Source organism: Salminus brasiliensis, chromosome 4, assembly GCF_030463535.1.
Source record: "Salminus brasiliensis chromosome 4, fSalBra1.hap2, whole genome shotgun sequence".
NCBI classification, from domain to species: domain Eukaryota; kingdom Metazoa; phylum Chordata; class Actinopteri; order Characiformes; family Bryconidae; genus Salminus; species Salminus brasiliensis.
The window spans coordinates 26577382-26591516 of record NC_132881.1 but is presented as its reverse complement, the minus strand read 5'-3'; positions in this window follow the sequence as shown (position 1 = coordinate 26591516).

Below are 14135 nucleotides of genomic sequence, written 5' to 3'. Positions count from 1 at the left end.
TTGTTTGGTTCAGTTTTTGTTTTTTTCCCCTCACATTCAGCAGTTAAATAGGTATGCTTAGCAACCATGTTGAAGGTAACAGTGTAAACTGGTCAGCTCTCATTTCTTATGTCTCTGTGCTACATGTTGGAACATACCAGACATTGGCTTGCAATACTTTTAGGAAGGTGTAGGAGGCTGTTAAAATTGAATGCAGCCCACACACTGAATGTAAAGCGGGCCTGGCATGATGAAGCAGTTTCATAATGATGAATTCACCTAGTCTGGACAAGTGATTCAGTTGGTTCAGGCAAACAGATTTCTATTCACATGCTTTTATCTAGCCCAAGAAACGGCTTGCACCTACAATCCACTGAAATGTAAGCTACCTTTTGCAGTACCTTTAGTTCCCACTGTCTTTTTTCAAATATCAAAACACTGCTTTTCTTTCTTCTAGATCTTAAGAGAATCTTATCATGGGTGTGCCTTGACTGTGCCGAGTACCAGGCCTCAGCCCCAGACGGGATGTTGCCCCATAAATATTCATGAATCAGAATGAGATCAGATTTTCTTGTGAGAGGCATTGCTTTATTAGTACCATTCTACTGAAAGAATTACACAAACTATTGCTGTGTTGAACAAATGGATCATATTACTTCTTGTTTCTGTAAAAGTCAATAGAACACAAGCACATGTTTTTTGTAACATTCAGTGTCTGCAAAATACAGCATAGTTTGCACTGGACATCAACCTCAAGGAGCTTATATACATATATACATATATATAGAAATAAAAAAATGACATTTATGAAATCCATAAAATACATTCAGATAATGGGAATTGATTCCCAACTACAAGCTGTTATTATTTTTTTTGCATGCAGTACCCTGCTGAAAAATCCTGCTGGTAGCTGGTACTTTTAGATGGTCCCTAGCTGGTCTTTGATGGTCAAGGTGGTTTAAAAGATGGTTGAAAAGCAGGTCATCCAAGCGAAAACACACCCTGTGCTTCTTAGCTAGCTGGTTAACCAACTCTCGACCAGCATAGTGTATGTTGCATTTGATTGATGCTGGTCAACCAGCTTGGATATGCTGGTCTCGGTCGAAGAGTGCTGTCTTGCTGGTTATATTGGTTATATCAACTAGCTTGTTGATGCTAGTCTGGCATGTCCATGATGGTTGACCAAAGATTATTGAAGAGTATAAGATCACGGATGCAAAAAATGGTGATGGTATGTTTGTGGGGATGTGCAGTGTTTGGTGTCAACATAGCGTCTAGTCTGATGGTAAAAAAGCTCATTTGATCTCATTAGACATCATCATTAGTGTTTCCTCTAAGTCTGCCAGTTTCACATCTGTTAGGGTGGTATGAATCAAGGGTAATTACATACCCTAAAGTCTATAAGTCTATATACCAAGTGGACTCTCTGGAAGATCACAAAGTGGGTGCATGATACCCCTTGAAGACCCCATCACTGGCCCTGTGGACTTTTATCATTGCATACATTCAATGTCTGCAAGAAAGTTTAAATATTTAGACTGGGCGAATAACACTGCCTGAAAGTGTTACCAAAGACCGAGAGGTATTACGGCTTTTGTAAGACATTTGTTGATTTTGGAGAACATTTGACGGTTTCATACGTAAGATCCATGGTGTGTCTCAGCGTAGGCATTTTCTTCTATCTTTCAGTGTTTATATTTTAGCCTTACTTTGAGGTGGGGATGCATCTCCTTACACCCTTCTCAGATTCTACTCCTGCAGTGACTGAATGTGCAGCATGGTGAGGTAAGAAGCACCACCACACTCGGTGGAAGTGCCCCCCAAAGGGCAGGTCTAATGTCATCACGCAATCAAACCTTATGTTACTATGGGAACCACTCCAGCTGCTGTATTGCACAGGTGAATGTGCAGCGACGTGCTTCTCGGAAGTGCTGTGCATGTCCTCCACAGCCCCTTCCAGTGCCATTACCTTGAACTGGGTGAATGTCATTTGTTTGGTAATTGACCAAATAATCTCTAGAGACCTTGTGTTCAGTTATGCCCAAAGTGAAAAGACATTAAAGCTCTCATCTGGCTTTTACAACCCTCACTCTTCCAAATGCTATACACTCTGTCGTATTCTTGATTCCAGCCAAGCAGGTTTATTATCAGGCCAAGCATGCCTTGCACTGTTGAATCTGTCTACAGAGAAGTATAATTTTCAGTATACAGTGTACACCTTCACCCTCAGTCCCTCTCGTCTCCCCTGGCATTAACCTTTTACTCTCTCCCAACACTCAACAGACACTATAGGCCGCCTAAGACCTGTCAACACCATTAATGACCCGCTGCTTTGCCTGATCACAGGTTAAAATAGCTTTTCAGCGTTGCAGGTGTGGGCAGTGTTTGAGTTTGTCCTCTGAATGACTCCACTCAGGCCCGGAACTGTGGAGGGGCCACCTGAGCCGTGAAGGACGTGGTGATGAGGTGTGTCACCTGCTGCAGAGCCTCCCTCCAGCACCTCCTAAGAGAAGGGCCTTCAAGAGAGGTGCTGTATGAATTTAGTCTGAAAACCAGCAAGAGTGACAATGCAAAGCCTTTCAGCCCCCCCCCCCACACACACACACACATTAAACCACAGGGGTAATAGTATGAAGAATAGTTTCATGTGAAAAGCTTCTAGTTGCTTGATTATTTAGATTTTATGAACAGAGTTTTAAGTATGGCACTTGCCGACTGCTTCTTCATGCTTCTTCAAGCCCTGCGTCATGGTCTGAGCACAGGATCCAGTTAAAGTTTGCTCACATGTATCCAAGGAAACCTGTGCCCACCTTGCTCAGTTGGAACATCAGGGAACTCGGAAGATAAATCATCTGTAGCAAAGCTTTCAGATAAAGCCTTTACCATGTAGAAATGACAGCATGTTGTATACATAGGCACCATGATGTTTAGGACACAGGCCTTCACAGCTGTTTGTGATTACTCAGGTGTGTTTCATTGCTCCATCAATGCAAATAGAAGAGATATTTACTGTCTAGTCTTGATTCCAGGCCTATGGTTATCTTTGGGGCCTGCTTTTGCTGTTTGAGAGGGTTGTGCCAATGAAAGGCTAACAGAACAGTTTGAAACATCATTGAGAAAAAAGAGAAACTGGTGATCTTAAGGTCGTAAAGGTAATGGAGAATCTTCACAAATGGTGACAGAAGAATTCTCACCATAATGAAGAAAATACCTGTGATACCACCGTGTTACCAGTAGTCAAAAGGACTTTTCTTGGTATAGTTGAATAATGAAAGTTTAGTACTTGGAAGTGACATACTGCGAACCTGTATAACAAAAACACTGCTGGAGAACGGGACATTTCCAAAACCCCAAAACTCTAACGGTCTTCACTCTGTATTCACACCCCCAAAATTTACATACACCCACTATCGAAATCCCTTGTCAAAGCTGGTGAAACGGTAAAACATGTGACTGCAGGTTTTCCTGTGCCAGTGTCCACAGAATGGGAGCTTAAATTCAGCATGAGGTGAAGTGAAAACTGGGGGTAACCAAACAAGGATCCCCTCGATGACAAACTGGAGCTAAACACACACCAGAAGGGAACGTCATGGGTTCTTTTTTTAACTGGTAACTGACTTGAGAAAGCCTAACTGGGGTAAATGAGTTGGGGCACAGCTAAAAGCTAACCTTGCTACAATCTCCTCTGCTTGCTAATAGCCAGGGGCGCTGCCAGGGATTTTGGGCCCCATGAAAAGATATTACAATGGGCCCAACCCCCCACCGCCCCAGGCCATGGCAACCCTGCAAATGTAACATTGTGTGTACAGTGGAATTGACTATTTGATGCTAGACAGATACACTCTATAAGAAAAGTGCTAAAGACCATATTTTACTCTTTAAAAGTCATTTTAATGGGAAATGGTCAACATTATTGAAAAAAAACAACAACAGAGACCAGCATGGCTGGTAACCAGCAAAACCAGCTTATGTTTTGAATGCTGCTTGAATGCATCCTGTCCCTCAGTGACATCATGTGACCAGATTAACCAACACCAGACCAAGACTAGGCCAGCAAAAAAGGCATAATGATTTACCCCTTACACAGCGGCCAACGGACCTATTACTACAGAATAGACCCACCAGTTTGTACAGAAGTCCCTGTAGTTACTGAATAACACCATTAATTAATAAGAGTGTAATAAGCTTTGGCGTGTTAGGGGGTTAAATATGAAATCTTTGTGAAGATTTTTAATAATTATTATTTAATTAATAATTGGCCATTTCACTAAATGTTTTCATTCTTCACAGACTGCACTCACCTTTTCTTTGTGAAAAATTGTGTAACATACTGTTGCCCATTTCCTTTATCTGTTATGCCTTTGTTGTCTTTCCTTGCGATGCCTTACTCCCAACAGTGCACTGCTCGAAAGATCAAATCACGCCTGTTTTGAGGGCGGACTGAACTATTTCATGTAAATACTAAGGGGGAGGTAAATCAGGCAATGCAGAGGCTCTCAATGTTTATTTTTTGACAAACAAACAAAAGTAGAATCGTCCTAACTTGTACCCCACAGATGTACTTACAGGATACAATGAGAGGACAGCAATACTATCTATTATACTTCCGGTGAGACTGGAATAATGTACTTGTTTCAGTGTGACCACTAGTGCAGCAAACCTGCCAATGAAAGCAGAGCTTAGCGTTTTTGTTGTTGTTATTTTTTCTTGAAAGGCATTTGAGTTTTTGCTTCTAATACAACGTCACTGGACAGCTGGCGCCTGGATGAAAATACTATCCACCATTTCTGTTACGTCAGCTAACAGATGCCTGTGCTGTCAAGCACTGCACTGAATGACGGGAGGAGATTTGAGCTCTTCACGGATGACTGTGGCCTCACCGAGGATCAAACCTACAAACTCCTGGTCATGGAGCCAGTGCTTTAGTGCTTAGCCAACGCTAGATAGGCCTATAGCAGCCTATAACTTTTGCGTGTTACTGTAAATAGATTATATAGATGATGTCATAGTCTGCTATACTGTAAAAATCCTTTGAATGAAACCACATTTAGAAATCTATTATTCTCAGTTCTGATTCATCTTTACGTTCAGCATTCCCTTTCGTACGTAAGTGTCGCATGGGGTGAAATGTGATGGTAGTTGGTTTTGGTGTCTGTGTGTAGTCACTTACTGACCTGTAATGAGTCACAGTGACGCACACACACAGGAAACGCACTAAGCAGAGACCTGCCTGGAACAAGGTACAGTAAAACCTACACATTATCACAAGACCTCCTTTTTGTATTTCTTAAATGTGGCCTGGTGCACATAGCCAATGAGATTTAAGAGGGAAAGTTCTGTCATTTTTTTGGATTAGAGATTTGACGCAAGTTCAGTCATGCCCCGTATGTGTGTATATTCGTGTACATACTGTACACGTGTGCGTGTGTGTGTGTGTGTTATAGTTCGTTCTGGTATTAACTTGTCAGTGCTTCACCACACTGGTGTGTATTTGCTTATGTTCACAGGGGCGCGGCTAGATGCACTTGACAGCTGTGTGTTTCTATGACAGCCGTGTGTGTGTGTGTGTGAGAGAGAGAGTGTGTACACATGCCCTGTCAGAGGGGCCTCTATGAAGGTGTGCGTTTTAGTGCTGCTGCTCTGCTGGGAGGCCGGCTCTCAGCTGTTGTGCAGCTGCTGTTTGCATTAGCTGCCCTCGAGCCCTGCGCATTTACCCACTCCCCTCTATGACACATCACACTTCTGTTTCGAAAAGCCCCCTGCCTAATCAAAGACATCCACACACAGTGTGGGGATGAGTCAGGCCTGCGAACGCTGCACACAACTGCTGGTTTCATATTCCTGTAATGAGTAACCAGAGACTGGGGGAAATCTGCTGCTCTGGCTGCCCTCTTTGTTACCTGAGCGCAGCCCCCTCCCCCCAATTATTAACATAGGAGCCTGGGAATTCAGGGTGTAATGCCGCTGTTCCTGCAGGCCTCACCACCGCAGCACACGCAGAACAGAGCCTGTGTTGTGTTTGTAATAATCAGTCTATTTGACTAGTGTAACTGAATTAGGGATAGAGTAAAAGTACCGTGTTGATTTGACTGGATTCAGATCATTCCCACATGAATAAACTATTCTCATTCCCATAACAAATCCACGTAACTTTATAGCAGATGGAAAATGATTGTATTGCAGGTCATTTTAGACCATTTCTATAGGTCATGTTCTCATGAACTTTTTGTATAATACAAAAAATAGTTAAAAGGTTACGAACATTTTATATTGTAGCTGTCACTCAAAAACCATGCCTCTCTGTTTCCACTTTTGACATAATGTGAATCTGTGATCTAATGAATGAATTGATAAAAGTGCTCCAAAAAAATTAAACTGTAAAATCGCCTCTTTGGAGATCCTAGGTTTTTACATGACAGAGATGATATATTACATCAACACAAGTTTACTTGCTTTTCATGATAATTGTGTTAATGTTAAACACCATACTCATATGTACACATCTAATTTAACAATTTAATGCATTAAATCAAATCAAATCAAAATCAAATCAAATTTTATTTGTCACATACATAGTCATACACAGTATAACTTGCAGTGAAATGCTTTTATGTCTGCCCACATCAAGCTATACAATAAAAATCTACATTTAAACTTAACTAAACCTTAACTAAACTTAATGAAGTAAAGTGCAAAAGTGCAAAAGAAAAAAATAAAAATAAAAATGAAGAAAATAAAAATAGAATAAGTTACATTTAAGTTAAAGAATAAAATATAAAAATATGAAAATATAGAAATATAAGCAAAAAAAAATACAGAATACAAACATACAAATATATATACAGAGATGAAATAGTGCGTGTCTGTGTGTGTGTGTGTGTATATATATATATATATATATATATATATATATATATATATATATATATATATATATATGTACATATTTATCTGTATGTGAGTGTATGTGTGAGTTAAAAAGAAATATTTTCATTGTTGTCCGTAGTGTGTTTTCCGTGAGCCATGGATGTGTATTGTAGTGAGTGAGGGTCCAGTTTGTGTATGTAGATACTTTGATTTAGTGTCCTAGTCCCTGTCCCCATTCAAGGCACGGATGGCTTGTGGAAAGAAGCTCCTCCGTAATTCAGCAGTTAGCAATAGCATACGTATGACATTCCATAAGAAAACAAACCTCCCTAAAAAGACTCTTTATTAGTGCTACTATACATTAAACTATGGAAGCCCATTGCCACATCTTAATATAAAAATTATTTAAAAGAAAAAAAATTCCATGCCAAACATATCCTATCTCAAAGTAATGAGAAAGTATCTCAAAATATTAATATTACATTACATATATTACACATAATATAAAATACATATAGTTTGTGGACACCCCTTCTAATAATTGCATTTAGCTACCCATTAGACCCATTGTTAGCACAGATGCAAATGTACAGCCACACCTTATCTAGTTCTTGTAGAGAACTATTGTCAACAAATTAGGACACAATGCCTAATGCCAGGTGTGGGCCAGAGGGGTATAAAGCCCCCCAGCATTGAGTTGAGCTGTGGAGCAGTGGAACTGTGTTCTCTGGAATGATGGTGCTTCATTCAATACCTTTGGGATGAGTCAGGGAGTTGGGGATGAGTCAGGGAGTTGGGGATGAGGTGGGGTGGGGTGGTGATCACCCAGCATCCTGACCTGACTAATGCTCTTGTCACCGAATGCAATCAGATTCTCCCAGCAATGCTCCAGAATTTAGTAGAAAGCCTTCCCTGGACAGAAAGATCTTTACTTCAACAAAAGTAGGATAAACACTTTTTAATGCCCTAATACACTTGATTCAGAGGAAATGAATGAACAGGTGTTTTTTAATGAGCTTCCATAATAATAATAAACAGATTTTTAAAAGCTTTTTTTTTTAAAGAAAAGCTTTACTTTATGATGAATTAGATTTTAAAATAAACATAAAATCTCACCTTCTCCCTTTTTCTCTTTTTGGCTCTTGTGCTTAGTAAACATTTATACAGGATTTGAAAACATCATAAGGACCTTGATCATGAGCTCTGATTTGACACTGACTCTTCTAACCCCACATTCTTAGATCAGAAGATAGCCCCCCAGGTCTATGAAATTACCCACATGCCCTTGCAGCTTCCACGGCCGTGCGTCTCAAGGCCCTAAGAGGGATTTTGGATTATCCTGCCTGGCTTTAGGGATTGGAGTCACAATGTGCTGGATGGCAGAAATCTTAATTCTGCATGGTAAATAGATTATTGGGCATGTGAGGGGATGACAACACGTTAGTGAGGATGGGCAGGTCTGGTCTTTACTTGGTTCTTTTTTTTTCTTTAAGCTCCAAGAACTATCACTTTCTTCTTCATATTTCATTTTCTTATGCTTTTTTAGCCTCTGTGACAGTGGAATAGTGAAGCGGAGGGAAGTAAGCAGAGAAGAAAGAAAGTCATTAGCCAGTGTGCTGGCACTATAGCGCTGTAATGTTTGGCTGCGGTGAGAGGCCAGCGGCTTTGGCCTCCTCTGGTTCACACTGATCCCTGCTGAGGTTTTCTGGGGATTCACATTTGCTCTCACTCTCCTCGCCTCTCAGCACAATCTGTGCTCACGCTGCACATTCAGAACCAAACGGAAGGTTTTTAACCTGGAGTGTGTGGAAAATGGGAAGGAGAAAAGGCTTTTTATTATTAGCAAAATCTGGTTTTGCAGTATACGAAGGGGGGGGGGGGGGGGTGGTGTGGGTTCTGTTACACTAATCAACAAAGATGTACCTAAACAAAGGCCTCTGAGGCGTGACTAATAAGGATGTGTTGTGGCGGGCAGAAAACAGCTGCGGTGGAATGTGTATGAATGACGTCGGTCCTTCTGCAGAATCACCTCAACAGGCGCACATCCATCATTCCGAAAGAAAATAAACCCCTTGAACCCATGGCTTGTTATCCAGTTACAAATTTGAAGACCTGTTATTCAGTAACTAATGAACAAATTCTGTAACTAAAAAATGAGGGGGAAAAACACAGTGGCATGTAAAAAACAGATTTCCGTTGCTGTAAATAGTTAAGTGAATAAAAGATAAATTGATCACAAAAGAACATCAAGTTAAAGATGTAAGATTAGTGTATTATTTATTTGTGCAATTCTAGGGAGAAAAAAGGAAAGGAGAACCATGCAAATGTTTGGGAACCCCAAGTGAATTGAGCTCTCTGCTTTTTTTTTTATCAAGGCCTCAGACCTTAATTAGCTAGTTACAGCTATGGCTTCTTCAGAGTCATCATTAGGAGAGGCCATGTGGTGCAAATTTCAAAGCGTTATAAATACTCTGACTCCTCAAACCCAGCCCTAACAATCATCCCCAACTGAGCAGCTTTTAAGCATCTGTCTAGCACTATAAAATATGTCATGCTCAAAATGCATGGGAAGTCTATGAGAAAATACTGTACTATAATTAAGAAATTGCAGTTAACAAGAACAGTGAAGGTCAAATTCAGGTCTGATAGACCAAGAATGCTTTCCGAGCTTGTATTGCTAGAAAGACCAATCAAAACCCCCATTTGTATACATAAGACCTAGTAGGCGCTGAATTGATGGTGCACTGTTCTACTGTGCAGCAGCACCTGCACAAATATGACCTTCATGGTAGAGTCATCAGCAGAAACCTTTCCTCCATCCTCACCACAAAATTCAGCACCAAAAGTTTCTAGAGGAGCATCCAAATAAGCCTGGTGCAATTTAAAGACCTGTTCAGAATCAGAATCAAAATTAAAATCACAATCTGTTGACTGATGAAGTTAAAACAGGATGCCACAGTGAGTAAAGATATGTTTGTTATAGATGGAGAAGAATCTGTGGATAGACCTCAAAGGAACAGTACAGGCAAGACAGCCCTAGAATCTCACAAACTAGAGGGCATTTGCATGGACGAATGGACAATAATCTCCAAAAAGCAAATCCAGTTTTACAAGCTGTGATACCAGTCAAAAGGAGGAGTTACACACTCACCTAGAAGCTGCTCTGAACTCCAGCCCCATCACTACTATTGTCAACAATTTGACTCTAAAATCTATAGAATGGCACATTTCACAGGAAATCACAACTGGTGGAATATTTTTTTATGAACCATCCACTTAAAGGCTCTTTATGTAACCTGTACTGTTCCGTTTACTGAATTGTTCCAGATAACCCTTTTTGGCACAGTTGTGTTCAAGACTGGATGTTAAATTCAACAAAACAGAAAAACGTGTGGTTGCTGGAGGTTTCTCTCTGGCTCCAGTAAAGGCAGGAGCATTATCAGTCTACATGACAGTGAGAGCTCCAGTACACCATTGTCTTCCAATCATAGAGATGATTGATGGTCAGGTAACGAACAGATCTCAAGCTACCATTAAGCATGCAACAATACATCTTCGAACACTATAATCAAAACCAACAGCCTCTCCCCCCACAAGCGTCTGTGCGATTCGCTGTGTGCAACCTTCTTCTCAGGGACGCCCCAGACACGGTTTAATAATGCATGTTAAAAGAGGGGAGAGCTCATAGCGAATTCTCTTTAATCTGATCAGCTGTCACATGTGACACTTCACCCATCCCTGTAGCGGGACTGGGACAGCAAAGCTGGACTGGCTTACTGTGTGAATGCAAACCAAAAAGCTAGCCTCAGCCTGTGATAGCCTCAAAGGAAGAAGCAGTGTGAAAAGCCCTGCGGCCTTTATCCAAATAATTCTACACCCTTATCTTCCTCCCTCTCTCTTCCCCTCTCTCACGCTCCTACACCTACACTCTTGACTTAAAAAGGGAAAAAAAACAGGAACAGTTCACATTGTCTGAGGTGGATTCGGTCCAGGAGAGGTTTTAGGAGTCCTAACGGCTAACGGGTGTTATCTTTTCACTTCAGGCCTTGTGAAATATGACCAGCACAGGCATGATCACATGCGAAGAGGAGCCAGAGCAGAGTGGCTGCTGCTGCGTTTTTGCAATCGATCCTTCCGGCAGGCCAGGAGTCCTCCCACGGGCTGCAGTCAGTCCGCATGAGCAGCTCCAGCGTGATTAGCATCATGGGACGGTGTGGAGCTCTGAAAAACAAACCCATTGTGGAGTGCTCAGAGCATATGGCGTGTCCACCCACAGCGAACCAGCAGGGGAAGAAAAAAAAAAGAAGGAAAAGATGAAGAAGATGGATTGTATTCAGATCTCTAATTGGTCACAAAGTGTCAACTGCACCATGTATGTATGTGTATGTGTGTGTGTGTGTGTGTGTGTGTGTGTGTGTGTGTAATGAATGTGGATTCGAGGGGCCGTGGGAGGAGAAGGACAGGAACGTTACACCCCATAAATAAATGATGAGCTTCTCTTGGAGACTGATGACTTTCCCCTTCTTCTTCTTTTTCTTCTTCTCTTCTCCCCTTCCACCCCCCACCCCCCACTCCCCTACAGCTGCCTCTCCACCACCCCCCAAATTCCACTGTGCTTTAATGGGATCTCTGTGCCTGACGCATCACGGGATGACCCGTATGAGACGTCACCACCTCTGTCATCCACTGGTTCCTCCAAGTCTGCTGTGCAGGGGAGCTATATCAGATGTGGGGGGATTTGTGATGACTCGCCGCTGTTATTCTGGTGTATGTGTTGCCATCGGTTTGAGGCATGCCTTCCACCACCTTCCACCGAGCCTGTGGTAGGTCCAATGAGTCAGGCAAAGGCTGTGTGGAGTTGTTACAGGAAGGCTGCATATTCCAGTTACGCCTCATAAAGATCAGCAAACAGTAACTACACATTCTCAAAGTCATAAACAAATGATTAAACCGCCTGACAAATGATTTACTGCCACTTAAACGAGGACCCCCAAACCTGTGACGAGGAACTGAGACTGAACACTGGAACACTGAGGACTACTGCCAGGATGTTCTACTAACCATTTCACGGTATAGAGAGAGGACATATGCAAAAGCTTTGTATCTCCAAAAAAAACTTAACTTTCAACAGAAGTCAATGTACAGGATTTTATTTAAGTCATTTTTGAGAATTTTATAAAAAATATCAATGCATATCAGAGTTGGGCAAAGTAGCCTAAGATTATACTGAAGTAAAAGTATTTTATATATCTTGTTTAACCAATTGTTTAAGCATAGCATCTAAAGCTATAACTCTGTAGCATAAAAATAAGAGAACCTTTAAAAAAGCCCAGCTTCAAGAAACAAGTACTGAGTAGCTTGTAGGAACTTCTGCAGTGGAACCTGTACAACCTGCATCTATAGTATAGGTATTAAACTATAGGTCTATAAGTATAGGTATTAAACTATAGATCTATAAGTATAGGTATTAAAGTTTATTTAGCTCTATGCTCTTATTATGTTGTTTTTTTCTTTATGCACTCTTGGTTGAAACGAAAAAATGGCCATATACAAAGCAATAAAGTATAAAGAAAAGGAATTAAGTAACTACATGTACGTAGATCATTTTGCAAATACACTTCAGCAGGACTGCAAGCATTCAGCAAAATATAAATACCCAGAAAAGTATAAACCCATCAAAAGTTTACTTAAGCACATGTAATTAGCTTCTACCTACCTAGTGGTGCTTCTAGGATGTGTTACTCATCAACTCATCAACTAAAACCTGGTAATGTGTCTATAATAATGAACTTAAACTTCGTAGGAGCAAGTCGTCACGTGGCAAATGTTAGGAATGTGAGCTAGATTTTTTCAATGCAGATAAAACATTTGTTCAGGCTGCATTGGGTAGTTTTTTTCCCTACCATTTGTAATTGTCCACTGATCTCTTCAGTGTTTTCTGTACTGTCCTGTGCAAAGCGCTTGTAGATGTAACTGTAACTAAAACTAAACAATACATCAACAATCAACAAATAAATAAATCTAACAATGCGAAACATCTACAAAATAAAAAGGGGTATTTTTATGATATTTGGTTGGTGTAGCGCAACAGATAACACCACTACCTGCCACTGAGCTATCACACCATGTGGGAGACTGGGGTTCGATTCCCGGTCTGGGTGACAATGCTGCGCTACATCAATAATACTCCTTGGTCAAGACTCCTAACACTACATTGGCCCTCCTCTGTAATATGAGTAACCTTGTAAGTCGCTCTGGATAAGTAAATTACTAGTAAGCAGTAAGTAAGGTGTAAAGATAAAAGCACAAGTGGATTTGTGTAACATGCTACCGTTTTAAAAAAGGTCAGTGAGAGCTAATTTACTGCACAGAGAATCTACCAGAGAATCTGTTTGGTCTTAAAAAACCCTGAGAACTACTGTAGCAAACAAGCTAGCAGCTCAGCATAGAAGACCTGTGTTGAGTGGTGAAGACTGCCTGCCTTAAACTGAATGGAAAACTTGAGTTATCTTGGCATGGTTAAATAATGAGAGTTCGGTACAAGGAACTGACATATTATGGACCTTAAACAAAATTCTGCATAACCAGAACCATATTCCAAAACCCTATTAAGTAAAAAAAACATGTATAATACAACAGTGATTTGGGAAAATGGTGTTTTTTGATACTGAGAGCAGCACATCACCTCCAGACGCTGTTGGTTATGGTATTACGGGTTACTATGCTATGTGAACCATGTCTCAAGCGTCTGCAAAAGGGGAGCTCAAACTCGGCACATGGCGACGCGGAAGCTGGGGGAGATTTGCACTAGGCTAAAAGTTAAAGTTTCATGCCTGGCTGTTAGCTACCTTCTTTTCTCCTCAACCTCCACCCTCTCAGACGTGACTGCCTCAGCTGACTACCAAACTGCTACCAAACACAGTTCAGAAGACTTTTTAATGTTAAGACTCGAGACTAAAAGTTAACCCGGTTACAATCTGGTCAGCTTGCTAACAACATCGCTCTTAGAGAAAACAAGGAGAAGACAGTAACACCATCTGCTAAGACTTAGAATTATTCAAAATGACATTGTTTTTGTCACAGTATTAAAACTATGCTATAATATGGTGATTCTGTGAGCCTGTGAAATCAGACACTAATCAGCAAAGCTAACCCGAAAGCCCTCTGATAGTAGAAAAACATTCGGAGGCGAAAGAACAGCCTTCCTGCATCGCATCTGAGCATTATTGGCCCCAACCAAAGTCACATACTTACTACTTTACTACTATTACTATTTTAAATACATGCAT